This window comes from Pollicipes pollicipes, unplaced genomic scaffold (assembly GCF_011947565.3).
Source record: "Pollicipes pollicipes isolate AB1234 unplaced genomic scaffold, Ppol_2.1 Scaffold_5724;HRSCAF=6776_pilon_pilon_pilon, whole genome shotgun sequence".
Classification (NCBI taxonomy): domain Eukaryota; kingdom Metazoa; phylum Arthropoda; class Thecostraca; order Pollicipedomorpha; family Pollicipedidae; genus Pollicipes; species Pollicipes pollicipes.
In genome coordinates this window covers 35,944,633-35,963,546 of record NW_023596746.1, presented here as the reverse complement: position 1 = coordinate 35,963,546, position 18,914 = coordinate 35,944,633, and the positions used below count along the sequence as shown (strand labels likewise).

Here is an 18,914-nt window from a genome sequence, read left to right as displayed (position 1 = left end):
GTAAATTCATCTGTAGACGGTTACGATGGCCCAAGCACAATCTACCGCATCGCTACACTGCTTATTACAGCGCAAGTGAAGCATACATCCATCCACGGCGCATCTGGCACGTTTCCGGCAGCACTCGTTATGGTTCATCAGACGATGTTCAGGTATCCATGCGGCTGGTGGCTTCCGGGGTCGTTATGTTCTGAGCGCCGTGGGGAGGGGAGGGGCAACGAGAGGCTGCCTTCACTGGAAATGAAAACTGACGCATGACAGCCCTGGGATATTAAATTTGCGGCTCCCCGCCGCGAACATTGCAGCGTTTAAGGCGGGCTATCTCTCATCTTAAGCTTGGCTCACTTAAGGTTGGTTTTCTGTTAGCATGTTAGCCGTCTAGCTGCCAGACCGGTCAATGTCGGTTGTTGGTAGCCAATGCTTAGCTCAGTGTTTAACTCAAATTGAATAGACTCCTGCAAAGGTTGGAGAGCCCCCGTGAAAACTGTTTGAACTGTTATGTCGCAGAAATCGGAATAAATTGTCCTATGATGCTAAGAATGCAGTCGAATTGAACTTGAAAAGAATACCCCACCTTTGGCACATATTTTGAAGAAAAAAAACATTTTATTGGAACCTCAAGATCAGTTGCGTCTAATAATGGCACTGGGTAGTGACACTGCAGGACCGCCAAGACGTCATAAAGTTGTTAAGCTGTCAATGTTATATAACAGCTCAACGCTTCTTCCCTATAGTCGCGACCACCGTTGTCATGACGAACGCCGTGCGCACCTCCTGTGTCGGACATAAAAGAACGTTTGTGATTGACCCAGCGGGCGGCAATGACTTGCTGCCTAGAATCGCACTGGTTGAAGTTTGAACCGGTGTGTCACTATGGACTATATGATGCTTTCATTGCCAAAGCCAAAGTACCCCTGGAAAAATGTGATGAGCGCCATAGGGAAAATATCAAAGCCTTACTACAATTTCCGTTGAACTCGTGGGAAATTGCCTCATGTTCGCAATCTCTTTTTTCTAAACTGAGTAATCAAGCTACCGTAGCAATTATTACACATTTTGACAATTAGTGTGTTGCAAACATCACAGAACACACACGGTGGAAAAAGAAGAAAAAGGAAACAGAGAAGAAGGAAAAAGAAGAAAAACGCACGTTGCAAAGAAAATGTATAACTTTCATAGTGATGAGCAGGGAGTCAAATGTAATTTTCTTCGCAAGAGCGGCTACTTCAAATAAAAATCCTGAGCTAATCAGAAGGGTTTCGAGAAAACTGGTGACACTAATCAAACGTCCGTCAGGCGCCACTGTCATCTTCCACGTAACTCAACGGAACACCTCAAAGTGTGACAGGCAATTCCATCCGCTCGAGGTCTCCACCACCCAGACACTGCCTCCCCCTCCCTCAGCCGGAATCGATTAGCGCACTACTCAGTTATGCCATTCGACAGCTGTCGGAACGGTCCTCAGATGAGGGACTGGTTATTGGCGTTCGCCCCATTAGCAACCGCCCCTTTACACCGGCGCCGTGTCTAGCGGCGGGGGTCACCTGGGTGCGAGCGGGCCGCACGGCCGGCACACGGCCATGCGTTATGGATGGCGTGCATTATGTATTGATGGCCAAAGTTTGAGTACTGTTACATTATTCATGACGCTGTGAAGTGGCGGAGGACCAGGGATCGCCCGACAAGTTTTGGGTCAGAAAGGCTTCCCGTGTGTTGGTGACGAGTTGCTCTGCAAACGTTTCTATGCAAACGTTAGTGAAGAGTTGCTCTGCAAACGTGCTTGGGCCATCATCGGCGGCCATCCAGCTCGAGCTGGCAAGCGGTGGTGCAATGTGTTCTTGCTCATGAGGTAATATGTGATAGCTGGCAGCATAAATCATGCACTGCAGCACTCACAAATGTGAGCATTTTGGATTCATAGCTGGAGAGATCAAGTGCTCGTAAGGCCACTTGTACTTTGGGAAGTGTCCTGCTGTCCCATACGGGGACATACTGGTAGTTAAAGAACAAAACACCGCTTACTCACCGACTTCAACATTACCTCACCTGCGCGCCGTTGGATTTCTCCAGCCTATTTAGCTTCAATATCGGTTTACCTATGGGCCGTGAACACGAAGTGTTAACAATACCGAATGGCCCAATGTTTGTGTTAATTTATTCATAGCTGTCTAAATCTGCATTGTTTGAGTGAGCATCTCTCTCTCTCTCTCTCTCTCTCTCTCTCTCTCTCTCTCTCTCTCTCTCTCTCTCTCTCTCCTCTCTCTCTCTCTCTCCTCTCTCTCTCTCTATCTCTCTCCTCTCTCTCTCTCTCTCGTCTCTCTCTCTCTCTCTCTCTCTCTCTCTCTCTCTCTCTCCTCTCCTCTCTCTCTCTCTCTCTCTCTCTCTCTCTCTCTCTCTCTCTCTCTCTCTCTCTCTCTCTCTGCTCTCTCTCTCTCTCTCCTCTCTCTCTCTCTCTCTCTCTCTCTCTCTCTCTCTCTCTCTCTCTCTCTCTCTCTTCTCTCTCTCTCTCTCTCTCTCTCTCTTCTCTCTCTCTCTCTCTCTCTCTCTCTCTCCTCTCTCTCTCTCTCTCTCTCTCTCCTCTCTCTCTCTCTCTCTCTCTCTCTCTCTCTCTCTCTCTCTCTCTCTCTCTCTCTCTCTCTCTCTCTCTCTCTCTCTCTCTCTCTCTCTCTCTCTCTCTCTCTCTCTCTCTCTCTCTCTCTCTCTCTCTCTCTCTCTCTCCATCTTCCCCACCCACCGACAATCGTACCATGCCACGGTCCACTGCAGACAGCACAGCTCGTCCCGCCGCCGTCATTTCACGCTTCGTGACCGATTGGATGAATCGGATCAGCGGGCAGCTCCCATCAGGGCAGCCCGTGAGTGGAGGAGCTCACGTGACGTCACACCGCCCCGGACCCGCCAGCCTTCTTGTACCATCCTCCGGACCGCCTCACCGGGAAAGGGAAGACCGCGGGACCAGCAGCATCCTACAGCCGCTGTTCACTCTCTCTCTGTCTCTTCTGAAGAGGAAGGGGCATGAGCTTCACAGCCTTTGAGCCGCAGTCGTCTGGCAGCAGTCCCTTCACCTTATCGCGACACTCTGCAGATTCTCGGCGACCCGATATCTTATACAGGCTTCCTTATGCACAGGGTGTGTCTAACCGGCGGATATCACTGCCCAAGCTGTCCCATAAGCTCACTGGCACGCATATTTGCGGGACGGCTGACCATTTCCGGCGCCCTTGTTTGAGCAGGCAGCATAATTTCGGACCGTAATCCCATTGCCCTCGTGAGTACTCTCTGTTGTTGCGTGACAGGAGACAGTCCCCATTCCAGGGACTTCCACGTGACCTGAGTAAAGCTCTCCCTGACCACATCACAGGCAGCCCGAATGGAACTCACCCCGACTACAGCTCACCCCGACCACAACTCACCCTGCCCACAGCTCAGTCCAGCCACGACTCACCCTGACCACAACTCACCCTGACCACAGCTCATCCCGACTGCAACTCACCCTGACCACAGTTTATCCTGATCACAACTCATCCTGACCACAACTCACCTAGACCACAACTCACCCCACCACAACTCACCCCGACCATAACTTGTCCCGACCACAGCTGACCACAACTCACCCTGATCACAGCTCATCCTGGCCACAACATATCCTGACCTCATCTCACCCCGGTCACATCTCACCCCGTCCACATCTTACCCGGATCACAACTCACCGTGACCACAGGTCACCATGCCCGCGGCCTGCCCTGGCCACAGCCCACCCTGACCCCGGGCCGGCACGGTCCAGTGCCGCGGCTTCTCGTTCTCTCCGCGCCGTGGACCAAGGAGCACACGATCAATGCCAGCCCACTGTTCGGGGACTGCACCATGAGCTTCTCGCACGGAGGCGTTTGACACCGCGCCAAGAGGCTCAGGCCGGCGAAGGCCGCAGGTGCGGCGTGCCAGATCACGCCGATAGGAGCGCCGTCGGGACAGGCGATATGCACGATCATGCCATGGAAAGTAATTGTACTCGGCTCTTGGCAGCTGGTTGTAATTTGTGCTTATTGTGTGGAAGACTGTCAGGATTAGGTAACGGCTCGGTAAGTGCACTCTAAATAATGCGTGACAGAGGCATACCCTTTGTTTGCATTGCATGCGGCGCAGTAGTGAGCAAACCACTCAACATCGACCGTGAAGTGTATGGTCCTTGACATTACCGCGCGATCAGTGTTTTACTCTGCGGAGTACGCGCTCCCGTAGTGTCTCTTTTTATCCTCGTTCCCGTAAACGTTCTGTAGACGTCCCGAAAGAAGCGCAGTAAGTCGGGAGTCTTATAGACGTATAAACGTCCTATAGACGTCCCGAAAAAAGCGCAGTAAGTCGGGAGTCTTGCCTCCCCCTCCCCCCTCCCCCACCCCCACTGAGATGTAAGCCGTAGTTTGCTGTCCTTGCCAAGTTTTACTTGTGCTTGAAATCGACAAAAACGGCCTTCAGCTGCCGGTTTTTGTCATCATGAGTTCAGTGTGATTATGCTGAGCTATCGACCCTCAATGTACCAGGCGGTACAGGATAAAGACCGTGCTTCACATTTGAGGACACTGAGGAAGGCATCAAATATGATGTAGTAAGTGCTACGCTTTTAAGTGCAAATGGCTGCTCTAGATCACAAAATTTACTATGTAGTAAATAAGATCCGTAATATGGCATCATTTTACTGCGTCATTAATCTCACGCACGATGTCTGGGGGCTGTAACGCTGGGCGTGCTGAATTCATACCGTAGCGGACGGGCTGACTCACTTGAGGTGCATCAACTTCTCGAGAAAAGTGGGGCAACGTGTGTGTCATTTGTCACTTTCTCGTAGCGTTCTTGCGATTAATCCGTGATCTTATATTGTTTACTGGCATTCGCATATTCCGTTCGTACCCCATTCTTAAGTTATTCTATTCCCAGTCTTGTTGCCGCCATAATTTGTACCACTGTCCAAACATCGCGTGCCATGTAGCATAAAACATGATTGGTGTTCGAAACTTCCACTGCATTTATAGCATTGCTTTATAGCCAACTGAACCCCGATGGTGCCAGAAATTGTGTCAAAATACCCAAGATACGAATATCTCGACGCATATATGCATCTTAGACTCGAGCGCCGCATGGACAATGGGGTGACAGTATTTTCGTGACGCTTTTATACATGCCTGTGTGACGTTTCTGTGCAATAGCAAGCACGAAATAGTTTGCGCAAGTTCGCAGGCCTCCAGCTCTGAAACCAGAGTCCCAGGAGGGCAGGACCGTGAAGTGCACTACACGAGTTTCCAAGTGGCCATCTCAGTTAAAAACCCCGCAAAAATGTGGAGCACTCCCTTTAAACGACGTTATAGAGCACACGTTGGTTATATTGGCGGCCGTGTTCAACGTTTGAAGGCGTGCTTCTGACCATGAGTAAGGACTCCGAACCCATAAAACTAAACCTGAGCAGAGTTCAGTTGCAGTGTAATGATGAACGCCTTCCAATCCCCACTTCGCGCTTCAAGAAGGCAATTTGAAATGATATGTGTGGAATCTTACGATCTCAGCCTGACAATAAGTCACGCTCTGTCTCTCAGGCTTGAAGGATGTCAATTCAGCCTATCGATCAGCCTATACCACGCCACCCCAATACACAATCCATTAACCACGCACTCCAGACGGTATGCGATCATTTTTATACCGCTCCCGTCAGTTGGCCATACAACATGGATAGTATTCATTTTTCTCTTGTATATAGAACTCGTTTATGGATTGCAACGATTTGAATTTGCTTGAGGTGCTAATTGAACTAAAAATAGTTGTACTTTAAGCTTTCTTATATAGTGTGTAAGTCTGTATGCTTCCTTATATAATGTGTGTACACATTTCCAATGTGTGTGTTGTCAACAGGTCGTTCAGACCAGCAGAGTAATGAAACATTGCGGAGATCCGTTTTCATACTCTAACTCGGTGATCAGACATGTGCCTGGTTCCCAGTTTTGGTTCCTGATTCCCACTGGTTCCTTCGACAAAAAACCTGGATCCTGGTTTCCACTGGTTCTTTGGACAAAACAAGACCCGGATCATGGTTTCTACTGGTTCCCTCGAAAAATCCAAACCTTCAATCCCGGTTCTCTCTGATCCTTTAACAGGCCATGGGCCTGGTTCCTTGTTTCTGGTTCTCATTGGCTCTATTGAAAGCACTACTAACGCTGGCTATCGCTTTTTTGTAAATACCAAACTATGACCCTGGTTCGCAGCCACAAACTCAAGCAAGTCACACAAGACCAAACACACACTTTTGCTTTCACACTTACCAAAGGTAAGTGTGACTCACTTGCTTGACTTACCACAGGCAAGTCAAACAATTAGTTTGCCATGACATTGCCAATGCAGCTAACAAAACTTAAATGCTGGTTATAAATAATTTGCCTTCCGCTTATAAGTGATGTACACCACACCAGTGGACAGGCTTCGTCCAGATGCTTAAAATAGCATAGCCAGTGTACATGTCACACTAGTGTGCAGGCTTGGTCCAGATGCTTGAAATTGCAGATGCCTGAATTGAGGTCGCCCTCCGTAATTAGCGTGTAACCAGGGTAGCGTGGTTGAAAACACACCGTAATGTGTCGCATACTCTATGAACGGCTCCTTTGATATTTAACGTCATTGAGTCACATGTCATGCACAGGACACTTCTGTCCACCTTTTTACAGGTAAGACAAAAGTTTGGCAAAACACAGATTCGAAAACATCGCATTTGCTGTCACAACTAAGGATGCATTTTATTATTGCCCTTGTATAAGCTTAGAGGGATGCAGAACCAGCGCAATATTCTCTGAAATGCTTAAGTTGTGTTTCACGCTCTGTTTATCATCGCCTAGGATATGCACTGACGTCAGAGTAATGAGGTAGGCGTAGTGTGTTTTTTTTTAGGGAACGTGACGCATGCCATCACAATCCTTTTCTGGAGCGACAGCGGCTGCATAGGCCATATGAACGCTCAGGGCCCAACCGAGCTTTGAACGCAGCCCCCACGTGGGAGGCCGATGTGCAATCACATGGCCATTACGCCCCCGCATAGACGTGCTTGTGGCTAAGGCCGCCCAACTCTTTGTTATCACCTGACCTGAGATATGCGCCCGTACAGATATCGAGAGGGCTGAGATATGCGCCCGTACTTCTACGTCTGGGATGTAGCAGACATGCATGCATCCTGTATGTATGACACTGACCACTCAAGAACGCCACACAAGTAGTACGACTTGTGCCTGCGTGCAAACTGCTGTTTGCAGTCTGTGGGCCATTTAGTGCACAGGGCTCGTGCAGTGCGACATAACATGGTCCCTATAGCTAGCCGTTCTGACAGCGAAAAACATTTCGCGTGGAAGAGTCGAAACTAACTGGTGATGTTTCACAAGCCCGCCGCGATCGCCCACCGCCCTGATACCTGGATCTCAAACTGACCGCAGGGACCGGCCCACGGATCGGCGATCAGTGCGTAACTTAGCGCTTAATCACACTGATTTACTTTCAAGGTAATGCCACGCCAGTGGTGTAAGTGAAGGCAGCTGCTCCGTCCAATTTTTAATTACACGGGCTGCACGGGCCGGCCTTTTCAATATCGCGCAGGGCGGCAACATGAGTACCGCGCATTTGACCGCTTTACAAGTCAGACGTCAATTACGCTGGCATTAGGAAAAACAGAGGCCCAGGTTACATGTGTCCGTCTTCCGATAGATAAACATGTCAGCATGACATCTCATGCACACGGAACGAGGGCTGCATCCGTATGTGTGATCACCCGGTCGGCTGGTAGTAATGTATCCTGTCCAGATTTGAACGGCTGAGATCTCGCGTGTGATTTCACGGCATGCCAGTATTTAATAAAGACTCGTTAATCACAAAGCTATTCATGTTGGACCTGACGAACTTATTGGACGCGACCATCCATCAACTGCAGAATCATCACGAGCCGTTGGCGTAGCGCGCTAGATTATGTTCTCAAATCCTGTGGATGCCGTGGTGATGGTGAAGCACGGGCGCCAGCAAACATAAAAAGGAATGTGGTAGCAGGAATGCATGTGCAGCTGGGCGCAATGAACTGCATCGAAAGGAACCAATGTTCCACACAATAGTTTTCTGATCTGTATCGGAAACGGGCACCATGAAGAATTGACGAAGATACATTTTTAACTGCCGGGCGTTCAAAATATATGGCATGCGATGCCTGACAGCCGATGCCGTTTCAAGAGCCCACTCCGACGTTATGTATTTATAGCGTTCCTTCACACGAATAGACATGGATGGATCCTGAAATGTCAGCACTAGTGCTGAATGGAAAATATCTGGAAGTGACAGTTGGCTCCAGAAGAGCTGCTGCACTGGCACTATTCCAAAGCCGTCCCCTGATCCCTCCCCCCCCCCCCCCCTCCTGTACGTCACCGCTAATCTCCATAGCGGCTGATGGGTAGCACAGTTCATCGTCCGATTCAGGACGTAGGACTCGCCAGTCTCCACGCATTCTAGCTGCGTTTTACGTCGCCCTGTCAGTACGTGGCAGCGACGCCGCTGACCAGCACTGTCCGTTGCGCGCCGCGCGGCTCGAGCGGTCCGACTAGCCGTCGCTGCAGGACTCGCGCACCGACGCACGAGAAGGGGAGCGGCAACAGCAGCCAGGTTGTATTTCTCCCGAAAATACACATGCGTGGCGAAGCGGGATTTGATGTAAGATCGCTGCAGAAGCCTTCCGAGCATGTCAGGGTATTGCACCGGCAAGGTACCGCGCAGACCTTGTGCTCGACAGTTGGGGAGTTGGAGTGGGGCGGGTGTGACTGGATTGGAATTCTCACCGTCAACAGAATGACTACGAACGGAGACCGGGCTTTTGACTATCAGCTGATGCTCCATAAACGACGACGGCACCAAACCCCAGCATATGCGTAATAGCGTGCACCAGGCTCCCATCAGGGTCCACCGGGACTCCAACGGCTATCAGCTCTTTCGAAATCACTGCCGCTCTGATGATGACTCTGAGGAACGTCGAAACACTTTAGCCAGTCCAGTGGTGAAATCCCCGGGCAGCAAACTTTACCTCAACCAATATGCAAACGCCCGCGTGGGCTCAGGCATCGCAATCAGGATCCTGCGGGACGACCCCAGACGACTGCGACAGCGCTCTCGCGTCTGCCTGCCTCAAAATACCAGCTCTTGTAAGTCGCTTTCCAGAACTTCAGTTGATATGGCACACATGGGATCTATCAGTACCGTCGGCTTGCATGATGTACCTCGTCTGCCCGGCGGCACGGTTTCAGTGTTCTCAGTCACTTGTTGCGCTTTAATAATCGCCTCATTTAAGTGATATGTACATAGATGTGCAAAAGCTGCCTGCGTTTTTCCTTATCTTTAAATTTAGTGATCATTCGAGATATATGAGTTCCGGCCGATATCGCTTCAGTCTGCGCTCTGGACGCCCAGAAATTCGTGCGCAATCAAGTAGTCAAACAGCCCTGCACAACTCCATTTTGGCGGCCACTCAACACTACTCAATACTCTGCCGACCACCTCACTCAGCGGAGAATCCCTGATTGCCGCTGCCGGGTGGCTCATGGGCAGGTGAGCCGACGGCCGCCTGTCGCCGACCACGGCGATCGATCTAAGTAAGGCATTCGACATCGTCGGTCTGGGCATCCCCCACGGCAGGATCGAAAGCACCGTATCTCTTCTCTCTGGTTTGGTGGTCACCTCCGCAATAGGAAACGGATGCATGGAAATGGAATTCTGGCTCGTCGATCGCCACACGGGGTGACTCAGGACTTCCTGGTCAGACCACTGATGTCCATAATCAATGACCAGGTCGATTTCCCATTCACAAACACACGTACGTAGTCGACTCTTGTCAGACGGCGTATAGGTGACGCAATCTTTGGCTATAAAATTTCGTATACGACGCTCTCGAACGCAGATAGCCTCCCCAAAGCAAAAATCGCGATGAGGAACCTTTCTAGCTCCTCAGGTTTAGTTTACAATGGGTTTCCTACCGACGAATGTTTCTTAAAGACAAAGATTTCACCCGCTGGGGTTTATTCCACTCGATATTTCCGAATCAACCAGGCCCAGTTTGTCGCTACGGGACTCCAACTGACTGCTCGTGGATGAAACCTCTTGGTTTATCACAGTTTTACAAATGTCATCGATGGCGTATTCGGGAACAGAAAAGGTTGGGCAAAAACTACTTTGTAAAGTCTTAACAGCAATTTGTGTAACCGAATAGGTCTATGTACACATATGAAGTGTTGTGAAATGCACGCAAGCCCTTCAGGTGTCAGTGATAGACGCGAGAGTGTGCATTGTTCGCGGTACATTTTACATCAGGTTGGCGTTTTTCAAGCTCCTTGACCAACCTTGCCCGAAGATGGTTACAGATGCTGCACGCCGTCCGTGATGAAAACATCATCAGACATGCCCAGAAGGGTTGAAAACACAACTTATCACGGGCTATGAGATCGCGCTCACGAGGCTACGATAATTAATGGTCTGGCTTTTAACCCCAGAAAGGCTGCAAGAACGCGTCGTTCTTGACGTTTGTCAGTGGCGGATGTTGGAACGCTAAGTATCGGTGAAAGTTTGATAAACATTTCAGATCTCGCACCAAAACATTGCGGACCGTTGCTGACAGATCAGTTTCCAGTTACACACGCGACTCCTTTGACACTATGTTTCGTTCCATGCAAAATGTGTTGATTCAATGGACATTCTACGGAAGGAGACATTCGAATGCAGCTGTAAACACTTGGTATCAAAATATGTGTGCCTCATTCACATTACCTCATTGAGCCCCTGTACGAGCCATATACGTCTCTAAAATAATACGGCTGTCGATGCGCACAAATGACAGGCAAATGACAGAATGACAAACAAATCACAGTCATATTACTCAGTAAATGATCCCATGATAAATTTACTTGGTAGTTTCCCCAAATTAATAGCCTATTGTGACCTATACAAATGCGTTTTGTTACTTGCGTTCACGATATGTGTTGCCCGCACATGTGTACGATCACGTGCAGGTCGAGTCAGGCGGCCCAAGCGAACACTGAAAAATGGTGGGGTAAGAAAGGTAGAAAATAGCCCGTCCCAACTTAATAGTAAATAACCGTGGGCGACGCACAAGCATTAAACGATCCAGACATGCTTCTCGGGTATGTGTAGGGTGTTAGGTTTTTGACAGGTTAGGAGGGTGACGAGTTATCATATCGATAACGCTATCTCGGCCATTCGAAATGCAAAGGAGCAAGACACCGGTAGGGATCAATATCATCATCCGTATGAAGACATACAGGGTATCTTCAAACTGTGAAAAGGCCGAGTTATCCTAAGTAAGTTAAGTTTATCCCACATCAGGGTTACGTCAGACCAGATGCATACTGATGTCGCATCAGGAAAATGCTGAGGTTGTCTTCGAATCGCCGCGCGCGATTCAATTTATAACGAAAAATGTCTGACTTAAATCATGCATATGAGTTCATATCTATGTTGCAGAAGAATGCACTCCACGCGTAGGATGGCGGGGGGGGGGGGGTGGCTTGGGATATGTGACTTTTAGGGTCCGATTGCTGAGCTCTTGGCCTCTGTTTTGGGTCGTTCTGATTATCGGCCGCCAAAGCCGAAACGCTGGACGCATGTCATGAACTGCCCTTTTCCATTGCAAACGAGAGCCTTGCCCATAGTTGTCTTGGCGAAAGGTCTGATCAGTTAATGGTGTTACACATGACATTAAAGAAAAGTAGATGCGTGATGACAGGCGCACATTTCGTTCGGTTTTAAGCACTGACAGTCACCCAGTGCAAAAACATAGTTACGTTACCGACCTGGCCGGACACAAAATACTAGTTGTCGCTGTATCACTCCTACTTGCTGTTGGTGCTGCTGAAATACTGTTGCATTCAGTTGAATGAAGTGGAATACCAAAGACAATCGGTGCAAAGAGCAAGCGATACTGCAGCAGTGTTCCCCCCTCTTATGCTCTTGAAGCTGTTCACCACACGGGATGCTAGGCAACTCATCGATAGCTTTGAATAAGGAGTGGGATTAAAAGCAAACAAACGGTTGTGGGTCAAATTCACACGTTCCTTTATAGTGGAAATAGCGAAGGATTGCCATTGTTCTCGCACAACCAAAGGCCATTGCAGTTAAAGATTGTCCTTTCAAGACTCGTGTGCTCCTCTGATAAGGCGCGCACACACAACTATGGTGTGCACGCCCCTATACCACACCCTATTCTAGCCGCCGTCACAGAGCGATGCATCGGTCTCTTGGGAAGCGCTGCCAGCCAGCGAGCATATTGTCGGAGCCGGAGGAGCCATATGCACGTGACTAGAAGTCTAGGAAAAAAGCTACCGGCGAGGACGAGAGCTGAAAGGAGAAAATAAGTTTGGTGGAGAAGGGGGAAGATGGGGAGAGTTTGGGAGACCAAAATATGGGAGGAGGCCGGAGTCTAGCAGCTGAGAGAGGCACCCCAAAAGCTGGTGTTTTTCAGTACAAGATCATTTGACGAGATCATAATTGGGTCATATAATTAGATTGGCGAGTGATATTAGCGACGTCGTTTATCTGACTAAAAGTCCATATCACTGGTGGGGTTCCTCATTAAGGTTTGCGTGACGTTCTTCGCCGTGTGAACCTGCATGGGGCATTAGTCATCGCAACAGTGATTATATAAGTGCCCACCGACCATATTACCATCCGGGAATGGAACCTGTACCATACACGTGAAAATCCGACATCCTCCTAGCCGAGCTATTTCGGCCACAGCATTGTCTCTGATGCCCTTCATGCATGCCCCATCTCTGCTTCGATGAAACAACCAGGAATACTTACATCCCAGTAATACATATAAGTGTGGTGCATTCTACACTATATGACGGTGTATGCGTAACAACCGATCCGACCCTAACTATATCACAAAAAGAAAGGGAGTATACCTTTGTTAGACGTTTTGGACTAACTCGGGAAGCATGACTGAACCAGTCTCCGCATACACATATGCACGCATCCATGGCGAGCTAAACATATTCAGATCATGACCAAGGCCGCACAAAATCATATTGTATTTAACTAAATGAACCGCGAGCGAGCGAGTCATGCATCCAGTATAGTTATGTCTTTTCGGAGCCATCAAACTTTAATTATATTCGGGACCCACCACGCTTGGAAATTGCCTCTATTAAGATGCGCATCGTTGCTCGTCGAAGTTCGACCACGGAGGCGGTGACGGTTGCTGTTGAAGTGGTGAGAAACAAACTTGGTGCCTCTCGGCGTCCTCCGTAGGCCTGTTCGGACATACGACAGTTCACTGCAAAGGACGGCGGCTCCAGACGGCCGTGTCTCCAGCTTCACCTCAGACGCGGCCAAGTCCTTGCCAGCCGTCCCTCCGTCGCCGTGGCGCGCCGAGCGTGGCGATTCCGCCCGATCCGTCGGCTCAGCTGCCGTAGCGCCCTCGCCGGCGTGAAGAGCCGCGCAGTCATGCAATAATTCTGGGTCGTAATTCAGCGCCGCCATCCAGGGAATAGTGCTCATTTTGTCGGCGCCTTACTCATCGCCGGCGCCGCCTCTCCCGGCGGCGCGGCGCCGCTCGGTCTCCTGTCGGCGACGGGGCGGCACGTGCGGGCGCGCGACGTGCGTCTGGGAACGGCCTGTCGCCGATTGACCTGGTGGTGACGGATCCTGGCATTGATCGCCGAGGTCGGTGCCGCCAGCACGGGGTGTGGCACCGCCGATTCAGCCCGATGCCGGATCCGACTCATCGGCCGCCAAATCAGTTTTCCATTCAAGGCTTCGGGCACGGCTGAAACGGACTCGGCAACGTATTGCTCGCGGTGTCAGCCGCCGCCGGCGACTCACGCCACAGAATATACGGAGGCCGCTGCGGGAGTGGGTGATCTGCTGTTTACACGGTGCATTACCAGCACACAACAAGGGGGGGGGGGGCAAAGGACGACGGGCGTTCAGCACTGGGCGCCGGTATAAATGCATATCTTAAGAAAATATAGCCCGAAGCACACGGGTGGCTCCGTCGTCGCTGATGAACGGGCCGAGCTGCCGCAAAAACATGATTTGATGCCAAGACCATTTCCAGCGGTGGTTCAGACTTATGTCTAACAGGGAACGGAACGTTGAATTCAGGCTTCGACGCCCAATACCGGTGTTTAACTAAACGCAGGATTTCCTGCTAGGATTTGCAGAGCGGGTGCACGCCATATCACGTATATTCAGGTTTCAGTTTGTGGAACAACTGATCGGGACATCAGGCCATCATTGTTCCCTGTTCAATGTAAGCACACATACATGTCTGGAAAAACCGCTATTACGCTAAAATGTGCCGACCGACGGGACATCTGAAATCGAAGGCATTGAACTTGCTATGAGCAATTTGATCACTGTCGATAAAAATAAGAATGTGCCATGGTTCGTAAGGTACAACCTTGCTCAGCTCTGCTGTTACTCAGGATGCTTTGCGCCTGTTAACTAGCCATGCATCCAACCAACTCACGTTTGCCCTTGCATGGCTCAACTCGGAAATGGAGAATAGCTTATCTAGTTTGGCTACAGTCCTCGACGAGTTAAGATGTCTCTGACTTTGATTCTGAATAACCATAGGGTGTGACTCAAGAATGTGTAGCCCACGTTCAAGTTTTGTATCATTGGTGTGGGTATTGTTCGAACAACGCAGCTCCAACCTTTGTGGCATGTGCGACATTCGTGGTTTGTACGCATTGACATCAGAGTCCAGTCTTCCAACAAGTGTCCCGAAGAAGATGGCCAACTTGACCTCCCCCCCTAAAATGTATAAGTTGCATCAGCGTAAAGTCTATTTATATTTGGCACATCAGGCACAGTGTCAAGAACATCATTTGTTAAATACCTGGGTGCTCATCTACGCTGCACATATGTCTTAAGAAGACTTTGATTTTGGACATAGCACAGGCTTATCGATCTCATGTTTTGCCGAAAACGTAACGTTAACCACAAAGGTTTTACGAAAGCAACATCAAATCGTCGGCGTTCACTGAGCATATGGCTGACCCAGTTTTACCTCTGGCTCGCTGAAACTTTACATTGATAATTTACATCTAGATTTCATTCAAATTGGGCTGTACGCGGGTTCGATTCCAGGGGTGGTGAAACGCGCCGACTCGGTGGATAAGGTTGGCGATAAAAATGTATATCTTCACGCGCCGCCTGGTGCCAAAAATGTTTTTAACTGAGATTTTGTTATCGGCAACGAACAGATATTACAGCACGCACTGCACAACCTAACTTGAGGTCTCCGTGGTAATACATTTCTTCACATAATGCCTGAAAGTCTTTCCGTAAAGACCCCTTAGCATACCTTACGGCGCCATGGTATCCTCTTTACGTTTCATCCCATCCGGGCGACGAGATTAAAATATGGTTTAAGGTTGGTCGCTCGACTCAGTGACAGACCGACGACAAATCAGGGTATTTCCTATGCTTCGGCCAATTTGCCAATTCGCTGTTTTTTACCGGGGCGACTCTCAGTGTTCCAAGCTATACCTTACAAAATACTCAAGAAATATAGATATGGCGGTTCATCTGGTCGCAAGAGCATGTTTCACTATCTGCGATGTTCATTGCACTGCTACTTTGAAAGCGGCATTCGCATTGCAGCTTCATTAATACCCACGTGAGTCTGTTCTTTGGGCCCTGCTGATTTTTTGGACCATGCCGCTACCCAACATCCTGTCCTCAGCGACGAGATGCATTGACAGCCAGAGGGAAGTCGACGAGCTGAGCCGATCGAGGTAGACATTTGCCTGTGATTTAGCTTCTCACGTTCGATTAGCACGGAAACCACAAAATTGGTGGCTGCAAAAGAGCTGCCTGGCACCTGTTCGAACCAGCCCAGGTCTCGCCCTCCCAGCGTCGTGACGGCAACGTACATCGTTTGGCAGAGGAGAGGACGGGCAACCGGGCTGGCGAACGTGTGGCTTGGCGCGTGCAGCCGGTCGCGGGGTATCGAGAACCAGCATACGATCCGGCCGTGTGTTGACCTTTTCAACGATCGATGCCACGTATGTCTGGGAGCTAGAGCAGACAGAGTGGTGAGCCCAGAAGCATGGTCTGCGTAAACATACACTGCCAATCGATGGCTGATACCAAATTTGCATATCAAGAACGACACCAAGAATGGACTAGGAAGAAATCAGGGTCGCCTTTTCCAACTTTTATCGCGGTGTAAACTGAGAGCGACTTGATGGCGTGTAGTGCAGTTTACGGAGGTCAATTTCCAATCAAAATGAGCGCGCTGTAGCTCAAGCTAATCATCAAAATGTAAATCATTCAACAAGCATGGACTTCGTTGTCTGAAATGGGGAAGTCAATGTCTATCCTTTTTAAGAATGATACTTTGCAAATTAACGCCCAAGCGTTTATATAGTCAGCTTTTGCCCGCAACGCCGTAAATAATGTTTTCCCCGCTTTTCATTCAGTATAGACAGACATTCTAACGACAACTCATCATTGTATAAATTTCCGAACATGCAAGTGCAAAATATGATGGAAGTTTACCAGTTTTCTGCCCGTACGCACCGCACAAGGCACCCTGCTGGCTTCTTATCATTTGTTATCGTCGGCCGGTCAGATTGGTTAAAAAAGCTCACGCTCGTGCTCTAACAAACCACATTGCTAACGTCAGTGTAAGAGCCCTGTACACACGCAGAACAGAACTGGTTGAAACCAAAAATGCCACCATTTGCATTCAAGGGATAACTTGGGATAACTTGAAGTGATCCGGGGTTATTCCATGGACTTTGGATGACTTTGCACTTATCTCCGGGGTCAACGAAGTTCCCCCAAGTTGGGGAGCCGATGGCCATTTTTTAACACTTATGTCCAGTCAACGCCCAAAGGATTAATTTTAAATTTTCAGACAGCTGGCAGTCAATGTCCTACTGCCGCCTCCTCCTCCCTCTGGTTCCCACGCCCCTGCTTGAAAGATCTATCTACGGCCTCGTATTGCTGCTTTGTCTAGTTTCTACCGGCAGTGCTTCAGCTAATTCAAGGGCCTGGCCCGGAGTGGGTGTTGCCGTTACATTGTTACAGCGTAGCCGTCCGCCAATGGCCAATGACCGCTACACTGATACCGACGGACAACATTCGAGCTTTACGGTATATAGCTTTTGGGTGGCACGTTGACGTGAAGTTCATTCGATATTCGATTTTTGTGAACACGATTTCGTGTGACCTGTACAAATGTGGAGGAAATTGACGCTGTTCATTATGTTGTAGCTCGACGCCAACAGAACTCAACATGCAAGATCAAGCGGCGAATGCGGTAGGAAGAATAATTTGGGGATCGCCGCTTACCTTCATTTTGTGTTGAAGATTGTTCGGGAAGAGATCATGCGTCAACGGTCTTATTTGGAAAAAATAGAGGTTTTAGATTGGATCCAAAGGTAAAATATATGGGGCCGTACAGAATGCAATCGTGGCACGACGACGGAATAGTAAAACGGCCGCATATGGGCAGATTATAAAGGGAAATGCATTACAATCTAAGTGTATTTTATGAACCTCAACCTACCCAGGCGTTTGTTTGATTAATGTGCGCGAATGCACACGTCATCTACTTAAGATCAATTTAAACTTGCATCATTGCTTACTTGTTTTCTTACGAACTGACTTCACAGTCGTTTGTGAACATGGCAATAACCCTTTTACACAGAAAGTGAGCATCTTCTAAAGCCGGTGCTGGAATATTCCCCACCCTGCGATAGCCTCAGACATCAATGCATGGTATTAGATTCCTCCATATTAAAACATTCAAAGAAATGGCATATTTGCCAGTGCTGCTTCTGGCATTGTTATTTGCATGTCAGAAAAACTAAGGACGGGTCGGATGTTATTGCACGGCTTTTGGGATCTAACTGTTGCCCACGTCACGACCCGGTTGTGTTATGATGACTCTCTACTCAACGCTAGCATCCTAATGATTTGGGTACAATTACGCACATCGTCAGCAACTAAAACAGCGTGCTTGCAAGAAGATTACAGTTGCAACCGTATAGCCTGCCTGAATATTCAAACAGCTTTTTGGTTGGAAAGGTATTATGGGATTGAGAAGCGAGTTATGGCTTGCCGGGCCATGGCCGAACCAGCCAACCCGAAAATTATGCCATTTTTCACCCAAAACTCGGCAGCTTTGCTTGTAAAATTGCAATTGCGCTGCCGGCAAACACAAAAACGACATGATAAGACGTAGGAACCACGACAGCTTAGGCTGCCTTTCGTAGTGGCCAGTAAGTAGTTTAATGAACTGCAGACGTTAACCAACTGGACGCACTTGTGTGTTCCTTCTCCTCAGCTCACCTGCCGCGACCACTGAGACCTCGTGCGTTTAGAACTGGGCGACGGTCGAAGCTCCTGCCTCCGCTCCGGAGAAACTCTCACGCTGACGAAAATCCGCGCACAGTCCAGTCGGTCACGCGACGGTCATCACGTCACCGCTGCTTCCGTCTTCACCCACGCCGCAACCGGCGTCCAGCGTTGTCCGTCACAACGCCTGGTCTTCAGCGCCGACCGTTTCAGCTCCAGCCCGCAGCACTGGCCGTCACAGTCGTCCACCGTCAGCACGGCCCGTCACAGTCGTTCACCGTCAGCACGGCCCGTCACAGTCGTTCACCGTCAGCACGGCCCGTCACAGTCGTCCACCGTCAGCACGGCCCGTCACAGTCGTCCACCGTCAGCACGGCCCGTCACAGTCGTCCACCGTCAGCACGGCCCGTCACAGTCGTCCACCGTCAGCACGGCCCGTCACAGTCGTCCGCCGTCAGCGCGGCCCGTCACGGCGCTCCGCCACCAGCGCGGCACGTGACGGCGCGCACGGTCGCCGGGTGACAGTGCCG

The 18,914-nt window shown here is 49.7% G+C and overlaps 1 protein-coding gene across 1 annotated transcript in view; it reads right to left on the bottom strand.

The window, feature by feature from the left end:
- Positions 1–18,699, bottom strand: part of LOC119103881 (hemicentin-2) — an 86,133-nt gene extending 67,434 nt beyond the window's left edge. Inside the window, exon 1 of the mRNA XM_037227562.1 lies at positions 18,379–18,699. The gene's annotated coding sequence lies outside the window, so the exon portion shown is untranslated. The remainder of the gene's footprint in view (positions 1–18,378) is intronic.
- Positions 18,700–18,914: the final 215 nt, after the last annotated feature.